Source organism: Pan troglodytes, chromosome 15, assembly GCF_028858775.2.
Source record: "Pan troglodytes isolate AG18354 chromosome 15, NHGRI_mPanTro3-v2.0_pri, whole genome shotgun sequence".
Taxonomy (NCBI): domain Eukaryota; kingdom Metazoa; phylum Chordata; class Mammalia; order Primates; family Hominidae; genus Pan; species Pan troglodytes.
In genome coordinates, this window is record NC_072413.2 from 13741846 (window position 1) to 13766507 (window position 24662).

The following is a 24662-nucleotide window of genomic DNA, read 5'->3' on the forward strand; positions in this document are numbered from 1 at the left end:
CTGTGTAAACAATTACATGTTTATACAGATTCGGAGTAAATATTTACATGGTTCTTTATATAGATTCTGTGTAAATATTTACATGTTCATACAGATTCTTTGCAAATATTTACATGTTGATACAGATTCTGTGTAAATATTTATATGTTTATACAGATTCTGTGGAAATATTTACATGTTTCTTTATACAGATTCTTTGTAAATATTTACATGTTGATACAGATTCTGTGTAAATATTTACAGGTTTTTACAGATTCTGTGTAAATATTTAAAGGTTTTTACAGATTCTGTGTAAATATTTACATGTTCATAAAGATTCTGTGTAAATATTTACAGGTTCATACAGATACTGTGTAAATATTTACATGTTCATACAAATCATATGTAAATATTTACATGTTCATACAGATCCTGTGTAAACATTTACATGTTCATACAGACTCTGTGTAAATATTTACAGGTTTTTACAGATTCTGTGTAAACATTTACTGGTGTTTACGGATTCCTTGTAAACCTTTACAGGTCTATACAGATTCTCTGTAAATATTTACAGGTGTTTACAGATTCTGTGTAAGTATTTACAGGTTTATACAGATTCTGTGTAAATATTTACATGTTTCTATATACAGATTCTTTGTAAATATTTACATGTTGATACAGATTCTGTGTAAATATGTGCAGGTTTTTACGGATTCTGTGTAAATATTTACAGGTTTTTACAGGTTCTGTGTAAATATTTACATGTTCATACACATTCTGAGTAAATATTTACAGGTTCATACAGATACTGTGTAAATATTTACATGTTCGTAGAAATTCTGTGTAAATCTTTACGTGATTATACAGATTCTGTGTAAACATTTACGTGTTCATACAGATTCTGTGTAAACATTTATGTGTTCATACAGATTCTTTGTAAATATTTATAGGTTCTTACAGATTCTGTGTAAATATTTACATGTCTATACAGATTCTTTGTAAATATTGACATGTTTATACAGATTCTGTGTAAATATTTAAGAGTTTATACAGATTCTTTGTAAATATTGACATGTTTATACAGATTCTGTGTAAATATGTACATGTTTATAGAGATTCTGTGTGAATATTTACATGTTTATACAGATTCTGTGTAAATATTTACATGTTCATACAGATTCTGTGTAAATATTGACATGTGTATACAGATTCTGTGTAAATATTGACATCTTTATACAGATTCTGTGTAAATATTTACATGTTTATACTGATTCTATGTAAATATTTGCATGTTTATGCAGATTCTGTGTAAATATTGACATGTTTATACAGATTCTGTGTAAATTTTTACATGTTCATACAGATTCTGTGTAAATATTTACATGTTTATACAAATTCTGTGTAAATATTGACATGTTTATACAGATTCTTTGTAAATATTTCCATGTTTATGCAGATTATGTGTAAATATTTACATGTTTATACAGATTCTGTGTAAATATTTACATGTTTATACAGATTCTTTGTAAATATTTACATGTTTATACAGATTATGTGTAAATATTTACATGTTTATACAGATTCTGTCTAAATATTTACATGTTTATAAAGATTCGGTGTAAATATTTACATGCTTGTACGGATTCTGTGTAAATATTTACATGTTTATACAGATTCTGTGTAAATATTTACATGTTTAAAGAAATTCTGTGTAAATATTGACATGTTGATACAGATTCTGTGTAAATATTTACATGTTTATAGAGATTCTGTGTGAATATTTACATGTTTATACAGATTCTGTGTAAATATTTACATGTTTATACAGACTCTGTGTAAATATTTACAGGTTTATACAGATTCTGTGTAAAGATATACATGTTTATACGGATTCTGTGTAAATATTTACAAGGTTATAAGGATTTTGTGTAAATATTTACATGTTTATACAGATTCTGTGTAAATATTTGCGGGTTTATACGGATTCTGTGTAAATATTTACAGGTTTTTACAGATTCTGTGTAAATATTTACAGGCTTTTACAGACTCTGTGTAAATATTTACATGTTCATACAGATTCTGTGTAAATATTTACATGTTCATACAGATTCTGTGTAAATATTTCCATGTCCATAGAGATACTCTGTAAACATTTACATGTTCATACAGATCCTGTGTAAATATTTACAAGTTCATACAGTTTCTGTATAAACATTTACAGGTTTATACAGATTCTGTGTAAACATTTACAGGTTTTTACAAATTCTGTTTAAACATTTACAGGTGTTTATGGAATCCGTGTAAATATTTACAGGTTTATACAGGTTCTGTGTAAATATTTACACGTTTATACAGATTCTGTGTGAATATTTACCAGTTTATACACATTCTGTGTAAATATTTACATGTTCATACAGATTCTGTGTAAATATATACATGTTTATACAGATTCTGTGTAAATATTTACATGTTTACACAGATTCTGTGTAAATATTTACAGGTTTATACAGATTCTGCGTGAATATTTACAGGTTTATAAGGATTCTGTGTAAATATTTACAGGTTTATACAGATTCTGCGTATATGTTTACATGTTTACACAGTTTCAGTGTAAATATTTACATGTTTATACAGATTGTGTGTAAATATTTACACGTTTATACAGTTTCTGTGTAAACAATTACATGTTTATACAGATTCTGTGTAAATATTTACATGTTTCTTTATATAGATTCTGTGTAAATATTTACATGTTCATACAGATTCTTTGCAAATATTTACATGTTGATACAGATTCTGTGTAAATATTTACATGTTTATACAGATTCTGTGGAAATATTTACATGTTTCTTTATACAGATTCTTTGTAAATATTTACATGTTGATACAGATTCTGTGTAAATATTTACAGGTTTTTACAGATTCTGTGTAAATATTTAAAGGTTTTTACAGATTTTGTGTAAATATTTACATGTTCATACAGATTCTGTGTAAATATTTACAGGTTTTTACAGATTCTGTGTAAGTATTTACAGGTTTATACAGATTCTGTGTAAATATTTACATGTCTATACAGATTCTTTGTAAATATTGACGTTTATACAGATTCTGTGTAAATATTTAAAAGTTTATACAGATTCTTTGTAAATATTGACATGTTTATACAGATTCTGTGTAAATATTTACATGTTTATAGAGATTCTGTGTGAATATTTACATGTTTATACAGATTCTGTGTAAATATTTACATGTTCACACAGATTCTGTGTGAATATTGACATGTTTATACAGATTCTGTGTAAATATTTCCATGTCCATAGAGATACTCTGTAAACATTTACATGTTCATACAGATCCTGTGTAAATATTTACAAGTTCATACATTTTCTGTATAAACATTTACAGGTTTATACAGATTCTGTGTAAACATTTACAGGTTTTTACAAATTCTGTTTAAACATTTACAGGTGTTTATGGAATCCGTGTAAATATTTACAGGTTTATACAGGTTCTGTGTAAATATTTACACGTTTATACAGATTCTGTGTGAATATTTACAAGTTTATACACATTCTGTGTAAATATTTACATGTTCATACAGATTCTTTGTAAATATATACATGTTTATACAGATTGTGTGTAAATATTTACATGTTTACACAGATTCTGTGTAAATATTTACAGGTTTATACAGATTCTGCGTGAATATTTACAGGTTTATAAGGATTCTGTGTAAATATTTACAGGTTTATACAGATTCTGCGTATATGTTTACATGTTTACACAGTTTCAGTGTAAATATTTACATGTTTATACAGATTGTGTGTAAATATTTACTCGTTTATACAGGTTCTGTGTAAACAATTACATGTTTATACAGATTCTGTGTAAATATTTACATGTTTCTTTATATAGATTCTGTGTAAATATTTACATGTTCATACAGATTCTTTGCAAATATTTACATGTTGATACAGATTCTGTGTAAATATTTACATGTTTATACAGATTCTGTGGAAATATTTACATGTTTCTTTATACAGATTCTTTTTAAATATTTACATGTTGATACAGATTCTGTGTAAATATTTACAGGTTTTTACAGATTCTGTGTAAATATTTAAAGGTTTTTACAGATTCTGTGTAAATATTTACATGTTCATACAGATTCTGTGTAAATATTTACAGGTTCATACAGTTACTGTGTAAATATTTACATGTTCATACAAATCATATGTAAATATTTACATGTTCATACACATCCTGTGTAAAAATTTACATGTTCATACAGACTCTGTGTAAATATTTACAGGTTTTTACAGATTCTGTGTAAACATTTACTGGTGTTTACGTATTCCTTGTAAACCTTTACAGGTCTATACAGATTCTGTGTAAATATTTACAGGTGTTTACAGATTCTGTGTAAGTATTTACAGGTTTATACAGATTCTGTGTAAATATTTACATGTTTCTATATACAGATTCTTTGTAAATGTTTACATGTTGATACAGATTCTGTGTAAATATGTGCAGGTTTTTACAGATTCTGTGTAAATATTTACAGGTTTCTACAGTTTCTGTGTAAATATTTACATGTTCATACACTTTCTGAGTAAATATTTACAGGTTCATACAGATACTGTGTAAATATTTACATGTTCATAGAAATTCTGTGTAAATCTTTACGTGATTTTACAGATTCTGTGTAAACATTTACGTGTTCATACAGATTCTGTGTAAACATTTACGTGTTCATACAGATTCTTTGTAAATATTTATAGGTTTTTACAGATTCTGTGTAAATATTTACATGTCTATACAGATTCTTTGTAAATATTGACGTTTATACAGATTCTGTGTAAATATTTAAAAGTTTATACAGATTCTTTGTAAATATTGACATGTTTATACAGATTCTGTGTAAATATTTACATGTTTATAGAGATTCTGTGTGAATATTTACATGTTTATACAGATTCTGTGTAAATATTTACCTGTTCACACAGATTCTGTGTAAATATTGACATGTTTATACAGATTCTGTGTAAATATTTCCATGTCCATAGAGATACTCTGTAAACATTGACATGTTCATACAGATCCTGTGTAAATATTTACAAGTTCATACAGTTTCTGTATAAACATTTACAGGTTTATACAGATTCTGTGTAAACATTTACAGGTTTTTAAAAATTCTGTTAAACATTTACAGGTGTTTATGGAATCCGTGTAAATATTTACAGGTTTATACAGGTTCTGTGTAAATATTTACACGTTTATACAGATTCTGTGTGAATATTTACAAGTTTATACACATTCTGTGTAAATATTTACATGTTCATACAGATTGTGTGTAAATATATACATGTTTATACAGATTCTGTGTAAATATTTACATGCTTACACAGATTCTGTGTAAATATTTACAGGTTTATACAGATTCTGCGTGAATATTTACAGGTTTATAAGGATTCTGTGTAAATATTTACATGTTTATACAGATTCTGCGTATATGTTTACATGTTTACACAGTTTCAGTGTAAATATTTACATGTTTATACAGATTGTGTGTAAATATTTACTCGTTTATACAGGTTCTGTGTAAACAATTACATGTTTATACAGATTCTGTGTAAATATTTACATGTTTCTTTATATAGATTCTGTGTAAATATTTACATGTTCACACAGATTCTTTGCAAATATTTACATGTTGATACAGATTCTGTGTAAATATTTACATGTTTATACAGATTCTGTGGAAATATTTACATGTTTCTTTATACAGATTCTTTGTAAATATTTACATGTTGATACAGATTCTGTGTAAATATTTACATGTTTATACAGATTCTGTGGAAATATTTACATGTTTCTTTATACAGATTCTTTGTAAATATTGACATGTTGATACAGATTCTGTGTAAATATTTACAGGTTTTTACAGATTCTGTGTAAATATTTAAAGGTTTTTACAGATTCTGTGTAAATATTTTCTGGTTTATACTGATTCTGTGTAAATATTGACATGTTTATACAGATTCTGTGTAAATATTGACATGTTTATGCAGATTCTGTGTAAATATTTACAGGTTTTTAAAGATTCTGTGTAAATATTTACATGTTTATACAGATTCTGTGTAAATATTTACATGTTTACACAGATTCTGTGTAATTATTTTGATGTTTATACATATTCTGTGTAAATATTTACATGTTTATACAGATTCTGGTAAACATTTACATGCTCGTACAGATTCTGTGTAAATATGTACATGTTTATACAGATTCTGTGTAAATTATTACATGTTTATACAGATTCTGTGTAAATATTGGCATGTTAATACAGATTCTGTGTAAATATTTACATGTTTAAATAGATTCTCTGTGAATATTTACAAGTTTATACAGATTCTGTGTAAATATTTACATGTTTATACAGATTCTGTGTAAATATTTACATGTTCACATAGATTCTGGGTAAATATTTACATGTTTATACAGATTCTGTGTAAATATTTACTGGTTTTTACAGATTCTTTGTAAATATTAACATGTTCATACAGATTCTGTCTAAATATTTACATGTTTGTACAGATTCTGTGTAAATATTTAAATGTTCATACAGATTCTGTGTAAACATTTACATGTTTATACACATTCTGTGTAAATATTTACATGTTCATATAGATTCTGTGTAAATATGTACATGTTTATACAGATTATGTGTAAATATTTACATGTTTATACAGATTCTGTGTAAATAATTTCATGTTTATGCAGATTCTGTGTAAATATTGACATGTTTATACTGATTCTGTGTAAATATTTTCATGTTCATACGGATTCTGTGTAAATATTTACATGTTTATACAGATTCTGTGTAAATATTGACATGTTTATACAGATTCTTTGTAAATATTTACATGTTTATACAGATACTGTGTAAATATTTACATGTTTATACAGATTATGTGTAAATATTTACATGTTTATACAGATTCTGTGTAAATATTTACATGTTTATACAGATTCTCTCTAAATAATTACATGTTTATACAGATTCTGTGTAAATATTTACATGTTTATACAGATTCTGTGTAAATATTTACATGTTTATACAGATTATGTGTAAATATTTACATGTTTATACAGATTCTGTGTAAATATTTACATGTTTATACAGTTTCTGTGTAAATATTTACATGTTAATACAGATTCTGTGTATATGTTTTCATATTTATACAGATTCTGTGTAAATATTAACATTTTCATACAGATTCTGTGTAAATATTTACATGTTCCTACAGATTCTGTGTAAATATTTACTTGTTCATACAGATTATGTGTAGTCATTTACATGTTTATACACATACTTTGTGAGTATTTACATGTTTATATAGATTCTGTGTAAATATTTACATGTTTATACTGATTCTGTGTAAACATTTACATGTTTATACACATTCTGTGTAAATATTTACATGTTCATATAGATTCTGCGTAAGTATTTACATGTTTTTACAGATTCTGTGTAATTATTTTGATGTTTATACAGATTGTGTATAAATATTTACATTTTTATACAGATTCTGTAAATATTTACATGTTTATACAGTTTCTGTGTAAATATTTACATGTTTATACAGATTCTCTGTAAATATTTACATGTTTATACCGATTCTGTGTAAATATTTACATGTTTATACAGATTCTGTGTAAATATTTACATGTTTATAAAGATTCTGTGTAAATATTTACATGTTCATATAGATTCTGTGAAAATATTTACATGTTTATACAGATTCTGTGTAAACATTTACATGTTTATACACTTTCTGTGTAAATATTTACATGTTCATATAGATTCTGTGTAAATATTTACATGTTTATACAGATTCTGTGTAAATATTTACATGTTTATACAGATTCTGTGTAAATATTTACAGGTATATACAGATTCTGTGTAAATATTTACTGGTTTTTACAGATTCTGTGTAAATATTGACATGTTTATACAGATTCTTTGTAAATATTTACATGTTTATACAGATTATTTGTAAATATTTACATGGTTATACAGATTCTGTGTAAATATTTACATGTTTATACAGATTCTGTGTAAATATTTACATGTTTATACAGATTCTGTGTAAATATTTACATGTTTATACAGATTCTGTCTAAATATTTACATGTTTATAAAGATTCGGTGTAAATATTTACATGCTTGTACAGATTCTGTGTAAATATTTACATGGTCTTTCAGATTCTGTGCAAATATTTACAGGTTTTTAAATATACTGTGTAAATACTTACAGGATGTACAGATTCTGTGTAAATATTTACATGTTTATACAGATTCTGTGTAAATATTTACATGTTCTTTCAGATTCTGTGCAAATATTTACAGGTATATACAGATTCTTTGTAAATATTTACTGGTTTTTACAGATTCTGTGTAAATATTTACATGTTTATACAGTTTCTGTATAAACATTTACAGGTTTATACAGATTCTGTGTAAACATTTACAGGTTTTTACAAATTCTGTTTAAACATTTACAGGTGTTTATGGAATCCGTGTAAATATTTACAGGTTTATACAGGTTCTGTGTAAATATTTACACGTTTATACAGATTCTGTGTGAATATTTACAAGTTTATACACATTCTGTGTAAATATTTACATGTTCATACAGATTCTTTGTAAATATATACATGTTTATACAGATTGTGTGTAAATATTTACATGTTTACACAGATTCTGTGTAAATATTTACAGGTTTATACAGATTCTGTGTGAATATTTACAGGTTTATAAGGATTCTGTGTAAATATTTACAGGTTTATACAGATTCTGCGTATATGTTTACATGTTTACACAGTTTCAGTGTAAATATTTACATGTTTATACAGATTGTGTGTAAATATTTACTCGTTTATACAGGTTCTGTGTAAACAATTACATGTTTATACAGATTCTGTGTAAATATTTACATGTTTCTTTATATAGATTCTGTGTAAATATTTACATGTTCATACAGATTCTTTGCAAATATTTACATGTTGATACAGATTCTGTGTAAATATTTACATGTTTATACAGATTCTGTGGAAATATTTACATGTTTCTTTATACAGATTCTTTTTAAATATTTACATGTTGATACAGATTCTGTGTAAATATTTACAGGTTTTTACAGATTCTGTGTAAATATTTAAAGGTTTTTACAGATTCTGTGTAAATATTTACATGTTCATACAGATTCTGTGTAAATATTTACAGGTTCATACTGTTACTGTGTAAATATTTACATGTTCATACAAATCATATGTAAATATTTACATGTTCATACACATCCTGTGTAAAAATTTACATGTTCATAAAGACTCTGTGTAAATATTTACAGGTTTTTACAGATTCTGTGTAAACATTTACTGGTGTTTACGTATTCCTTGTAAACCTTTACAGGTCTATACAGATTCTGTGTAAATATTTACAGGTGTTTACAGATTCTGTGTAAGTATTTATAGGTTTATACAGATTCTGTGTAAATATTTACATGTTTCTATATACAGATTCTTTGTAAATGTTTACATGTTGATACAGATTCTGTGTAAATATGTGCAGGTTTTTACAGATTCTGTGTAAATATTTACAGGTTTCTACAGTTTCTGTGTAAATATTTACATGTTCATACACTTTCTGAGTAAATATTTACAGGTTCATACAGATACTGTGTAAATATTTACATGTTCATAGAAATTCTGTGTAAATCTTTACGTGATTTTACAGATTCTGTGTAAACATTTACGTGTTCATACAGATTCTGTGTAAACATTTACGTGTTCATACAGATTCTTTGTAAATATTTATAGGTTTTTACAGATTCTGTGTAAATATTTACATGTCTATACAGATTCTTTGTAAATATTGACGTTTATACAGATTCTGTGTAAATATTTAAAAGTTTATACAGATTCTTTGTAAATATTGACATGTTTATACAGATTCTGTGTAAATATTTACATGTTTATAGAGATTCTGTGTGAATATTTACATGTTTATACAGATTCTGTGTAAATATTTACATGTTCACACAGATTCTGTGTAAATATTGACATGTTTATACAGATTCTGTGTAAATATTTCCATGTCCATAGAGATACTCTGTAAACATTGACATGTTCATACAGATCCTGTGTAAATATTTACAAGTTCATACAGTTTCTGTATAAACATTTACAGGTTTATACAGATTCTGTGTAAACATTTACAGGTTTTTAAAAATTCTGTTAAACATTTACAGGTGTTTATGGAATCCGTGTAAATATTTACAGGTTTATACAGGTTCTGTGTAAATATTTACACGTTTATACAGATTCTGTGTGAATATTTACAAGTTTATACACATTCTGTGTAAATATTTACATGTTCATACAGATTCTGTGTAAATATATACATGTTTATACAGATTCTGTGTAAATATTTACATGTTTACACAGATTCTGTGTAAATATTTACAGGTTTATACAGATTCTGCGTGAATATTTACAGGTTTATAAGGATTCTGTGTAAATATTTACATGTTTATACAGATTCTGCGTATATGTTTACATGTTTACACAGTTTCAGGGTAAATATTTACATGTTTATACAGATTGTGTGTAAATATTTACACGTTTATACAGTTTCTGTGTAAACAATTACATGTTTATACAGATTCTGTGTAAATATTTACATGTTTATACAGATTCTGCGTGAATATTTACAGGTTTATAAGGATTCTGTGTAAATATTTACAGGTTTATACAGATTCTGCGTATATGTTTACATGTTTACACAGTTTCAGTGTAAATATTTACATGTTTATACAGATTGTGTGTAAATATTTACACGTTTATACAGTTTCTGTGTAAACAATTACATGTTTATACAGATTCTGTGTAAATATTTACATGTTTCTTTATATAGATTCTGTGTAAATATTTACATGTTCATACAGATTCTTTGCAAATATTTACATGTTGATACAGATTCTGTGTAAATATTTACATGTTTATACAGATTCTGTGGAAATATTTACATGTTTCTTTATACAGATTCTTTGTAAATATTTACATGTTGATACAGATTCTGTGTAAATATTTACAGGTTTTTACAGATTCTGTGTAAATATTTAAAGGTTTTTACAGATTTTGTGTAAATATTTACATGTTCATACAGATTCTGTGTAAATATTTACAGGTTTTTACAGATTCTGTGTAAGTATTTACAGGTTTATACAGATTCTGTGTAAATATTTACATGTCTATACAGATTCTTTGTAAATATTGACGTTTATACAGATTCTGTGTAAATATTTAAAAGTTTATACAGATTCTTTGTAAATATTGACATGTTTATACAGATTCTGTGTAAATATTTACATGTTTATAGAGATTCTGTGTGAATATTTACATGTTTATACAGATTCTGTGTAAATATTTACATGTTCACACAGATTCTGTGTGAATATTGACATGTTTATACAGATTCTGTGTAAATATTTCCATGTCCATAGAGATACTCTGTAAACATTTACATGTTCATACAGATCCTGTGTAAATATTTACAAGTTCATACATTTTCTGTATAAACATTTACAGGTTTATACAGATTCTGTGTAAACATTTACAGGTTTTTACAAATTCTGTTTAAACATTTACAGGTGTTTATGGAATCCGTGTAAATATTTACAGGTTTATACAGGTTCTGTGTAAATATTTACACGTTTATACAGATTCTGTGTGAATATTTACAAGTTTATACACATTCTGTGTAAATATTTACATGTTCATACAGATTCTTTGTAAATATATACATGTTTATACAGATTGTGTGTAAATATTTACATGTTTACACAGATTCTGTGTAAATATTTACAGGTTTATACAGATTCTGCGTGAATATTTACAGGTTTATAAGGATTCTGTGTAAATATTTACAGGTTTATACAGATTCTGCGTATATGTTTACATGTTTACACAGTTTCAGTGTAAATATTTACATGTTTATACAGATTGTGTGTAAATATTTACTCGTTTATACAGGTTCTGTGTAAACAATTACATGTTTATACAGATTCTGTGTAAATATTTACATGTTTCTTTATATAGATTCTGTGTAAATATTTACATGTTCATACAGATTCTTTGCAAATATTTACATGTTGATACAGATTCTGTGTAAATATTTACATGTTTATACAGATTCTGTGGAAATATTTACATGTTTCTTTATACAGATTCTTTTTAAATATTTACATGTTGATACAGATTCTGTGTAAATATTTACAGGTTTTTACAGATTCTGTGTAAATATTTAAAGGTTTTTACAGATTCTGTGTAAATATTTACATGTTCATACAGATTCTGTGTAAATATTTACAGGTTCATACAGTTACTGTGTAAATATTTACATGTTCATACAAATCATATGTAAATATTTACATGTTCATACACATCCTGTGTAAAAATTTACATGTTCATACAGACTCTGTGTAAATATTTACAGGTTTTTACAGATTCTGTGTAAACATTTACTGGTGTTTACGTATTCCTTGTAAACCTTTACAGGTCTATACAGATTCTGTGTAAATATTTACAGGTGTTTACAGATTCTGTGTAAGTATTTACAGGTTTATACAGATTCTGTGTAAATATTTACATGTTTCTATATACAGATTCTTTGTAAATGTTTACATGTTGATACAGATTCTGTGTAAATATGTGCAGGTTTTTACAGATTCTGTGTAAATATTTACAGGTTTCTACAGTTTCTGTGTAAATATTTACATGTTCATACACTTTCTGAGTAAATATTTACAGGTTCATACAGATACTGTGTAAATATTTACATGTTCATAGAAATTCTGTGTAAATCTTTACGTGATTTTACAGATTCTGTGTAAACATTTACGTGTTCATACAGATTCTGTGTAAACATTTACGTGTTCATACAGATTCTTTGTAAATATTTATAGGTTTTTACAGATTCTGTGTAAATATTTACATGTCTATACAGATTCTTTGTAAATATTGACGTTTATACAGATTCTGTGTAAATATTTAAAAGTTTATACAGATTCTTTGTAAATATTGACATGTTTATACAGATTCTGTGTAAATATTTACATGTTTATAGAGATTCTGTGTGAATATTTACATGTTTATACAGATTCTGTGTAAATATTTACCTGTTCACACAGATTCTGTGTAAATATTGACATGTTTATACAGATTCTGTGTAAATATTTCCATGTCCATAGAGATACTCTGTAAACATTGACATGTTCATACAGATCCTGTGTAAATATTTACAAGTTCATACAGTTTCTGTATAAACATTTACAGGTTTATACAGATTCTGTGTAAACATTTACAGGTTTTTAAAAATTCTGTTAAACATTTACAGGTGTTTATGGAATCCGTGTAAATATTTACAGGTTTATACAGGTTCTGTGTAAATATTTACACGTTTATACAGATTCTGTGTGAATATTTACAAGTTTATACACATTCTGTGTAAATATTTACATGTTCATACAGATTGTGTGTAAATATATACATGTTTATACAGATTCTGTGTAAATATTTACATGCTTACACAGATTCTGTGTAAATATTTACAGGTTTATACAGATTCTGCGTGAATATTTACAGGTTTATAAGGATTCTGTGTAAATATTTACATGTTTATACAGATTCTGCGTATATGTTTACATGTTTACACAGTTTCAGTGTAAATATTTACATGTTTATACAGATTGTGTGTAAATATTTACTCGTTTATACAGGTTCTGTGTAAACAATTACATGTTTATACAGATTCTGTGTAAATATTTACATGTTTCTTTATATAGATTCTGTGTAAATATTTACATGTTCACACAGATTCTTTGCAAATATTTACATGTTGATACAGATTCTGTGTAAATATTTACATGTTTATACAGATTCTGTGGAAATATTTACATGTTTCTTTATACAGATTCTTTGTAAATATTTACATGTTGATACAGATTCTGTGTAAATATTTACATGTTTATACAGATTCTGTGGAAATATTTACATGTTTCTTTATACAGATTCTTTGTAAATATTGACATGTTGATACAGATTCTGTGTAAATATTTACAGGTTTTTACAGATTCTGTGTAAATATTTAAAGGTTTTTACAGATTCTGTGTAAATATTTTCTGGTTTATACTGATTCTGTGTAAATATTGACATGTTTATACAGATTCTGTGTAAATATTGACATGTTTATGCAGATTCTGTGTAAATATTTACAGGTTTTTAAAGATTCTGTGTAAATATTTACATGTTTATACAGATTCTGTGTAAATATTTACATGTTTACACAGATTCTGTGTAATTATTTTGATGTTTATACATATTCTGTGTAAATATTTACATGTTTATACAGATTCTGGTAAACATTTACATGCTCGTACAGATTCTGTGTAAATATGTACATGTTTATACAGATTCTGTGTAAATTATTACATGTTTATACAGATTCTGTGTAAATATTGGCATGTTAATACAGATTCTGTGTAAATATTTACATGTTTAAATAGATTCTCTGTGAATATTTACAAGTTTATACAGATTCTGTGTAAATATTTACATGTTTATACAGATTCTGTGTAAATATTTACATGTTCACATAGATTCTGGGTAAATATTTACATGTTTATACAGATTCTGTGTAAATATTTACTGGTTTTTACAGATTCTTTGTAAATATTAACATGTTCATACAGATTCTGTCTAAATATTTACATGTTTGTACAGATTCTGTGTAAATATTTAAATGTTCATACAGATTCTGTGTAAACATTTACATGTTTATACACATTCTGTGTAAATATTTACATGTTCATATAGATTCTGTGTAAATATGTACATGTTTATACAGATTATGTGTAAATATTTACATGTTTATACAGATTCTGTGTAAATAATTTCATGTTTATGCAGATTCTGTGTAAATATTGACATGTTTATACTGATTCTGTGTAAATATTTTCATGTTCATACGGATTCTGTGTAAATATTTACATGTTTATACAGATTCTGTGTAAATATTGACATGTTTATACAGATTCTTTGTAAATATTTACATGTTTATACAGATACTGTGTAAATATTTACATGTTTATACAGATTATGTGTAAATATTTACATGTTTATACAGATTCTGTGTAAATATTTACATGTTTATACAGATTCTCTCTAAATAATTACATGTTTATACAGATTCTGTGTAAATATTTACATGTTTATACAGATTCTGTGTAAATATTTACATGTTTATACAGATTATGTGTAAATATTTACATGTTTATACAGATTCTGTGTAAATATTTACATGTTTATACAGTTTCTGTGTAAATATTTACATGTTAATACAGATTCTGTGTATATGTTTTCATATTTATACAGATTCTGTGTAAATATTAACATTTTCATACAGATTCTGTGTAAATATTTACATGTTCCTACAGATTCTGTGTAAATATTTACTTGTTCATACAGATTATGTGTAGTCATTTACATGTTTATACACATACTTTGTGAGTATTTACATGTTTATATAGATTCTGTGTAAATATTTACATGTTTATACTGATTCTGTGTAAACATTTACATGTTTATACACATTCTGTGTAAATATTTACATGTTCATATAGATTCTGCGTAAGTATTTACATGTTTTTACAGATTCTGTGTAATTATTTTGATGTTTATACAGATTGTGTATAAATATTTACATTTTTATACAGATTCTGTAAATATTTACATGTTTATACAGTTTCTGTGTAAATATTTACATGTTTATACAGATTCTCTGTAAATATTTACATGTTTATACCGATTCTGTGTAAATATTTACATGTTTATACAGATTCTGTGTAAATATTTACATGTTTATAAAGATTCTGTGTAAATATTTACATGTTCATATAGATTCTGTGAAAATATTTACATGTTTATACAGATTCTGTGTAAACATTTACATGTTTATACACTTTCTGTGTAAATATTTACATGTTCATATAGATTCTGTGTAAATATTTACATGTTTATACAGATTCTGTGTAAATATTTACATGTTTATACAGATTCTGTGTAAATATTTACAGGTATATACAGATTCTGTGTAAATATTTACTGGTTTTTACAGATTCTGTGTAAATATTGACATGTTTATACAGATTCTTTGTAAATATTTACATGTTTATACAGATTATTTGTAAATATTTACATGGTTATACAGATTCTGTGTAAATATTTACATGTTTATACAGATTCTGTGTAAATATTTACATGTTTATACAGATTCTGTGTAAATATTTACATGTTTATACAGATTCTGTCTAAATATTTACATGTTTATAAAGATTCGGTGTAAATATTTACATGCTTGTACAGATTCTGTGTAAATATTTACATGGTCTTTCAGATTCTGTGCAAATATTTACAGGTTTTTAAATATACTGTGTAAATACTTACAGGATGTACAGATTCTGTGTAAATATTTACATGTTTATACAGATTCTGTGTAAATATTTACATGTTCTTTCAGATTCTGTGCAAATATTTACAGGTATATACAGATTCTTTGTAAATATTTACTGGTTTTTACAGATTCTGTGTAAATATTTACATGTTTATACAGTTTCTGTATAAACATTTACAGGTTTATACAGATTCTGTGTAAACATTTACAGGTTTTTACAAATTCTGTTTAAACATTTACAGGTGTTTATGGAATCCGTGTAAATATTTACAGGTTTATACAGGTTCTGTGTAAATATTTACACGTTTATACAGATTCTGTGTGAATATTTACAAGTTTATACACATTCTGTGTAAATATTTACATGTTCATACAGATTCTTTGTAAATATATACATGTTTATACAGATTGTGTGTAAATATTTACATGTTTACACAGATTCTGTGTAAATATTTACAGGTTTATACAGATTCTGTGTGAATATTTACAGGTTTATAAGGATTCTGTGTAAATATTTACAGGTTTATACAGATTCTGCGTATATGTTTACATGTTTACACAGTTTCAGTGTAAATATTTACATGTTTATACAGATTGTGTGTAAATATTTACTCGTTTATACAGGTTCTGTGTAAACAATTACATGTTTATACAGATTCTGTGTAAATATTTACATGTTTCTTTATATAGATTCTGTGTAAATATTTACATGTTCATACAGATTCTTTGCAAATATTTACATGTTGATACAGATTCTGTGTAAATATTTACATGTTTATACAGATTCTGTGGAAATATTTACATGTTTCTTTATACAGATTCTTTTTAAATATTTACATGTTGATACAGATTCTGTGTAAATATTTACAGGTTTTTACAGATTCTGTGTAAATATTTAAAGGTTTTTACAGATTCTGTGTAAATATTTACATGTTCATACAGATTCTGTGTAAATATTTACAGGTTCATACTGTTACTGTGTAAATATTTACATGTTCATACAAATCATATGTAAATATTTACATGTTCATACACATCCTGTGTAAAAATTTACATGTTCATAAAGACTCTGTGTAAATATTTACAGGTTTTTACAGATTCTGTGTAAACATTTACTGGTGTTTACGTATTCCTTGTAAACCTTTACAGGTCTATACAGATTCTGTGTAAATATTTACAGGTGTTTACAGATTCTGTGTAAGTATTTATAGGTTTATACAGATTCTGTGTAAATATTTACATGTTTCTATATACAGATTCTTTGTAAATGTTTACATGTTGATACAGATTCTGTGTAAATATGTGCAGGTTTTTACAGATTCTGTGTAAATATTTACAGGTTTCTACAGTTTCTGTGTAAATATTTACATGTTCATACACTTTCTGAGTAAATATTTACAGGTTCATACAGATACTGTGTAAATATTTACATGTTCATAGAAATTCTGTGTAAATCTTTACGTGATTTTACAGATTCTGTGTAAACATTTACGTGTTCATACAGATTCTGTGTAAACATTTACGTGTTCATACAGATTCTTTGTAAATATTTATAGGTTTTTACAGATTCTGTGTAAATATTTACATGTCTATACAGATTCTTTGTAAATATTGACGTTTATACAGATTCTGTGTAAATATTTAAAAGTTTATACAGATTCTTTGTAAATATTGACATGTTTATACAGATTCTGTGTAAATATTTACATGTTTATAGAGATTCTGTGTGAATATTTACATGTTTATACAGATTCTGTGTAAATATTTACATGTTCACACAGATTCTGTGTAAATATTGACATGTTTATACAGATTCTGTGTAAATATTTCCATGTCCATAGAGATACTCTGTAAACATTGACATGTTCATACAGATCCTGTGTAAATATTTACAAGTTCATACAGTTTCTGTATAAACATTTACAGGTTTATACAGATTCTGTGTAAACATTTACAGGTTTTTAAAAATTCTGTTAAACATTTACAGGTGTTTATGGAATCCGTGTAAATATTTACAGGTTTATACAGGTTCTGTGTAAATATTTACACGTTTATACAGATTCTGTGTGAATATTTACAAGTTTATACACATTCTGTGTAAATATTTACATGTTCATACAGATTCTGTGTAAATATATACATGTTTATACAGATTCTGTGTAAATATTTACATGTTTACACAGATTCTGTGTAAATATTTACAGGTTTATACAGATTCTGCGTGAATATTTACAGGTTTATAAGGATTCTGTGTAAATATTTACATGTTTATACAGATTCTGCGTATATGTTTACATGTTTACACAGTTTCAGGGTAAATATTTACATGTTTATACAGATTGTGTGTAAATATTTACTCGTTTATACAGGTTCTGTGTAAACAATTACATGTTTATACAGATTCTGTGTAAATATTTACATGTTTCTTTATATAGATTCTGTGTAAATATTTACATGTTCATACAGATTCTTTGCAAATATTTACATGTTGATACAGATTCTGTGTAAATATTTACATGTTTATACAGATTCTGTGGAAATATTTACATGTTTCTTTATACAGATTCTTTGTAAATATTTACATGTTGATACAGATTCTGTGTAAATATTTACATGTTTATACAGATTCTGTGGAAATATTTACATGTTTCTTTATACAGATTCTTTGTAAATATTGACATGTTGATACAGATTCTGTGTAAATATTTACAGGTTTTGACAGATTCTGTGTAAATATTTAAAGGTTTTTACAGATTCTGTGTAAATATTTTCTGGTTTATACTGATTCTGTGTAAATATTGACATGTTTATACAGATTCTGTGTAAATATTGACATGTTTATGCAGATTCTGTGTAAATATTTACAGGTTTTTAAAGATTCTGTGTAAATATTTACATGTTTATACAGATTCTGTGTAAATATTTACATGTTTACACAGATTCTGTGTAATTATTTTGATGTTTATACATATTCTGTGTAAATATTTACATGTTTATACAGATTCTGGTAAACATTTACATGCTCGTACAGATTCTGTGTAAATATGTACATGTTTATACAGATTCTGTGTAAATTATTACATGTTTATACAGATTCTGTGTAAATATTGGCATGTTAATACAGATTCTGTGTAAATATTTACATGTTTAAATAGATTCTCTGTGAATATTTACAAGTTTATACAGATTCTGTGTAAATATTTACATGTTTATACAGATTCTGTGTAAATATTTACATGTTCACATAGATTCTGGGTAAATATTTACATGTTTATACAGATTCTGTGTAAATATTTACTGGTTTTTACAGATTCTTTGTAAATATTAACATGTTCATACAGATTCTGTCTAAATATTTACATGTTTGTACAGATTCTGTGTAAATATTTAAATGTTCATACAGATTCTGTGTAAACATTTACATGTTTATACACATTCTGTGTAAATATTTACATGTTCATATAGATTCTGTGTAAATATGTACATGTTTATACAGATTATGTGTAAATATTTACATGTTTATACAGATTCTGTGTAAATAATTTCATGTTTATGCAGATTCTGTGTAAATATTGACATGTTTATACTGATTCTGTGTAAATATTTTCATGTTCATACGGATTCTGTGTAAATATTTACATGTTTATACAGATTCTGTGTAAATATTGACATGTTTATACAGATTCTTTGTAAATATTTACATGTTTATACAGATACTGTGTAAATATTTACATGTTTATACAGATTATGTGTAAATATTTACATGTTTATACAGATTCTGTGTAAATATTTACATGTTTATACAGATTCTCTCTAAATAATTACATGTTTATACAGATTCTGTGTAAATATTTACATGTTTATACAGATTCTGTGTAAATATTTACATGTTTATACAGATTATGTGTAAATATTTACATGTTTATACAGATTCTGTGTAAATATTTACATGTTTATACAGTTTCTGTGTAAATATTTACATGTTAATACAGATTCTGTGTATATATTTTCATATTTATACAGATTCTGTGTAAATATTAACATTTTCATACAGATTCTGTGTAAATATTTACATGTTCCTACAGATTCTGTGTAAATATTTACTTGTTCATACAGATTATGTGTAGTCATTTACATGTTTATACACATACTTTGTGAGTATTTACATGTTTATATAGATTCTGTGTAAATATTTACATGTTTATACTGATTCTGTGTAAACATTTACATGTTTATACACATTCTGTGTAAATATTTACATGTTCATATAGATTCTGCGTAAATATTTACATGTTTTTACAGATTCTGTGTAATTATTTTGATGTTTATACAGATTGTGTATAAATATTTACATTTTTATACAGATTCTGTAAATATTTACATGTTTATACAGTTTCTGTGTAAATATTTACATGTTTATACAGATTCTCTGTAAATATTTACATGTTTATACCGATTCTGTGTAAATATTTACATGTTTATACAGATTCTGTGTAAATATTTACATGTTTATAAAGATTCTGTGTAAATATTTACATGTTCATATAGATTCTGTGAAAATATTTACATGTTTATAAAGATTCTGTGTAAACATTTACATGTTTATACACTTTCTGTGTAAATATTTACATGTTCATATAGATTCTGTGTAAATATTTACATGTTTATACAGATTCTGTGTAAATATTTACATGTTTATACAGATTCTGTGTAAATATTTACAGGTATATACAGATTCTGTGTAAATATTTACTGGTTTTTACAGATTCTGTGTAAATATTGACATGTTTATACAGATTCTTTGTAAATATTTACATGTTTATACAGATTATTTGTAAATATTTACATGTTTATACAGATTCTGTGTAAATATTTACATGTTTATACAGATTCTGTGTAAATATTTACATGTTTATACAGATTCTGTGTAAATATTTACATGTTTATACAGATTCTGTCTAAATATTTACATGTTTATAAAGATTTGGTGTAAATATTTACATGCTTGTACAGATTCTGTGTAAATATTTACATGTTCTTTCAGATTCTGTGCAAATATTTACAGGTTTTTAAATATACTGTGTAAATACTTACAGGATGTACAGATTCTGTGTAAATATTTACATGTTTATACAGATTCTGTGTAAATATTTTCATGTTTATACAGATTCTGTGTAAATATTAACATGTTCATACAGATTCTGTGTAAATATTTACATGTTTGCACAGATTCTGTGTAAATATTTTCATGTTCATACAGTTTACGTGAAAACATTTACATGTTTATACAAATTCTGTGTAAATATTTACAAGTTCATATGAATTCTGTGTAAATATTTAGATGTTTATAGAGATACTGCGTAAACATTTACAGGCTAATACACATTCTGTGTAAATATTTACATGTTCATATAGATTCTGTGTAAATATGTACATGTTTGTACAGATTCGGTGTAAATATTTACATGTTTATACAGATTCTGTGTAAGTAATTTCATGTTTATGCAGATTCTGTGTAAATATTGACATGTTTATACTGATTCTGTGTAAATATTTACATGTTCATACGGATTCTGTGTAAATATTGACATGTTTATACATATGCTGTGTAAATATTGACATGTTTATACAGATTCTTTGTAAATATTTACATGTTTATACAGATACTGTGTAAATATTTACATGTTTATACAGATTATGTGTAAATATTTACATGTTTATACAGACTCTGTGTAAATATTTACATGTTTATACAGATTCTGTCTAAATAATTACATGTTTATACAGATTCTGTGTAAATATTTATATGTTTATACAGATTCTGTGTAAATATTTACATGTTTATACAGATTCTGCCTAAATATTTACAAGTTTATAAAGATTTGGTGTTAATATTTACATGCTCGTACAGGTTCTGTGTAAATATTTACATGTTTATACAGATTCTGTGTAAATATTGACATGTTAATACAGATTCTGTGTAAACATTTACATGTTTATAGAGATTCTGTGTGAATATTTACATGTTTATACAGATTCTGTGTAAATATTTACAAGTTTATACAGATTCTGTGTAAATATTTACAAATTTATACAGATTCTGTTTAAATATTTACATGTTTATAAAGATTCTGTGTAAATATTAACATGTTTATAGATTCTGTGTAAATATTTTCATGTTTATACTGATTCTGTGTAAATATGGACATGTTTATACAGATTCTGTGTAAATATTGACATGTTTATACAGATTCTGTGTAAATATTTACAGGTTTTTAAAGATTCTGTGTAAATATTTACTGGTTTTTACAGATTCTGTGTAAGTATATACATGTTTACACAGATTCTGTGTAATTATTTTGATGTTTATACAGATTCTGTGTAAATATTTACATGTTTATACAGATTCTGGTAAATATTTACATGTTTATACAGTTTCTGTGTAAATATTTACATGTTTATACAGATTCTGTGTAAATATTTACATATTTATACAGATTCTGTATAAATATTTACATATTTATACAGATTCTGTGTAAATATTTACATGTTTATAAAGATTCTGTGTAAATCTTAACATGTTTATACAGATTCTGTCTAAATATTATCATGTTTATACTGATTCAGTGTAAATATTGACATGTTTATACAGATTCTGTGTAGATATTGACATGTTTATACAGATTCTGTGTAAATATTTACAGGTTTTTAAAGATTCTCTGTAAATATTTACTGGTTTTTACAGATTCTGTGTAAATATTAACATGTTCATACAGATTCTGTCTAAATATTTACGTGTTTGTACAGATTCTGTGTAAATATTTACATGTTCATACAAATTATGTGTAAACATTTACATGTTTATACACATTCTGTGTAAATATTTACATGTTCATATAGATTCTGTGTAAATATTTGCATGTTTATACAGATTCTGTGTAAATATTTACATGTTTATACACATTCTGTGTAAATATTTACATGTTCAAATAGATTCTGTGTAAATATTTAAATGTTTATTCGGATTCTGTGTAAATATTTACATGTTTATACAGATTCTGTGTAAATAATTTCATGTTTATGCAGATTCAGTGTAAATATTGACATGTTTATACTGATTCTGTGTAAATATTTACATGTTCATACGGATTCTGTGTAAATATTGACATGTTTATACATATTCTGTGTAAATATTGACATGTTTATACAGATTCTTTGTAAATATTTACATGTTTATACAGATACTGTGTAAATATTTACATGTTTATACAGATTATGTGTAAATATTTACATGTTTATACAGACTCTGTGTAAATATTTACATGTTTATACAGATTCTGTCTAAATAATTACATGTTTATACAGATTCTGTGTAAATATTTACATGTTTATACAGATTCTGTGTAAATAATTACATGTTTATACAGATTCTGCCTAAATACTTACAAGTTTATAAAGATTTGGTGTTAATATTTACATGCTCGTACAGGTTCTGTGTAAATATTTACATGTTTATACAGATTCTGTGTAAATATTTACATGTTAATACAGATTCTGTGTAAACATTTACATGTTTATAGAGATTCTGTGTGAATATTTACATGTTTATACAGATTCTGTGTAAATATTTACAAGTTTATACAGATTCTGTGTAAATATTTACAAATTTATACAGATTCTGTTTAAATATTTACATGTTTATAAAGGTTCTGTGTAAATATTAACATGTTTATAGATTCTGTGTAAATATTTTCATGTTTATACTGATTCTGTGTAAATATGGACATGCTTATACAGATTCTGTGTAAATATTGACAGGTTTATACAGATTCTGTGTAAATATTTACAGGTTTTTAAAGATTCTGTGTAAATATTTACTGTTTTTTACAGATTCTGTGTAAATATTTACATGTTTATACACATTCTGTGTAAATATTTACATGTTTATACAGATTCTGTGTAAATATTTACATGTTCATACAGATTCTGTGTAAATATTTACAGGTATATGCAGATTCTGTGTAAATATTTACTGGTTTTTACAGATTCTCTGTAAGTATTTACATGTTTATACAGATTCTGTGTAAATATTTACATGTTTATACAGATT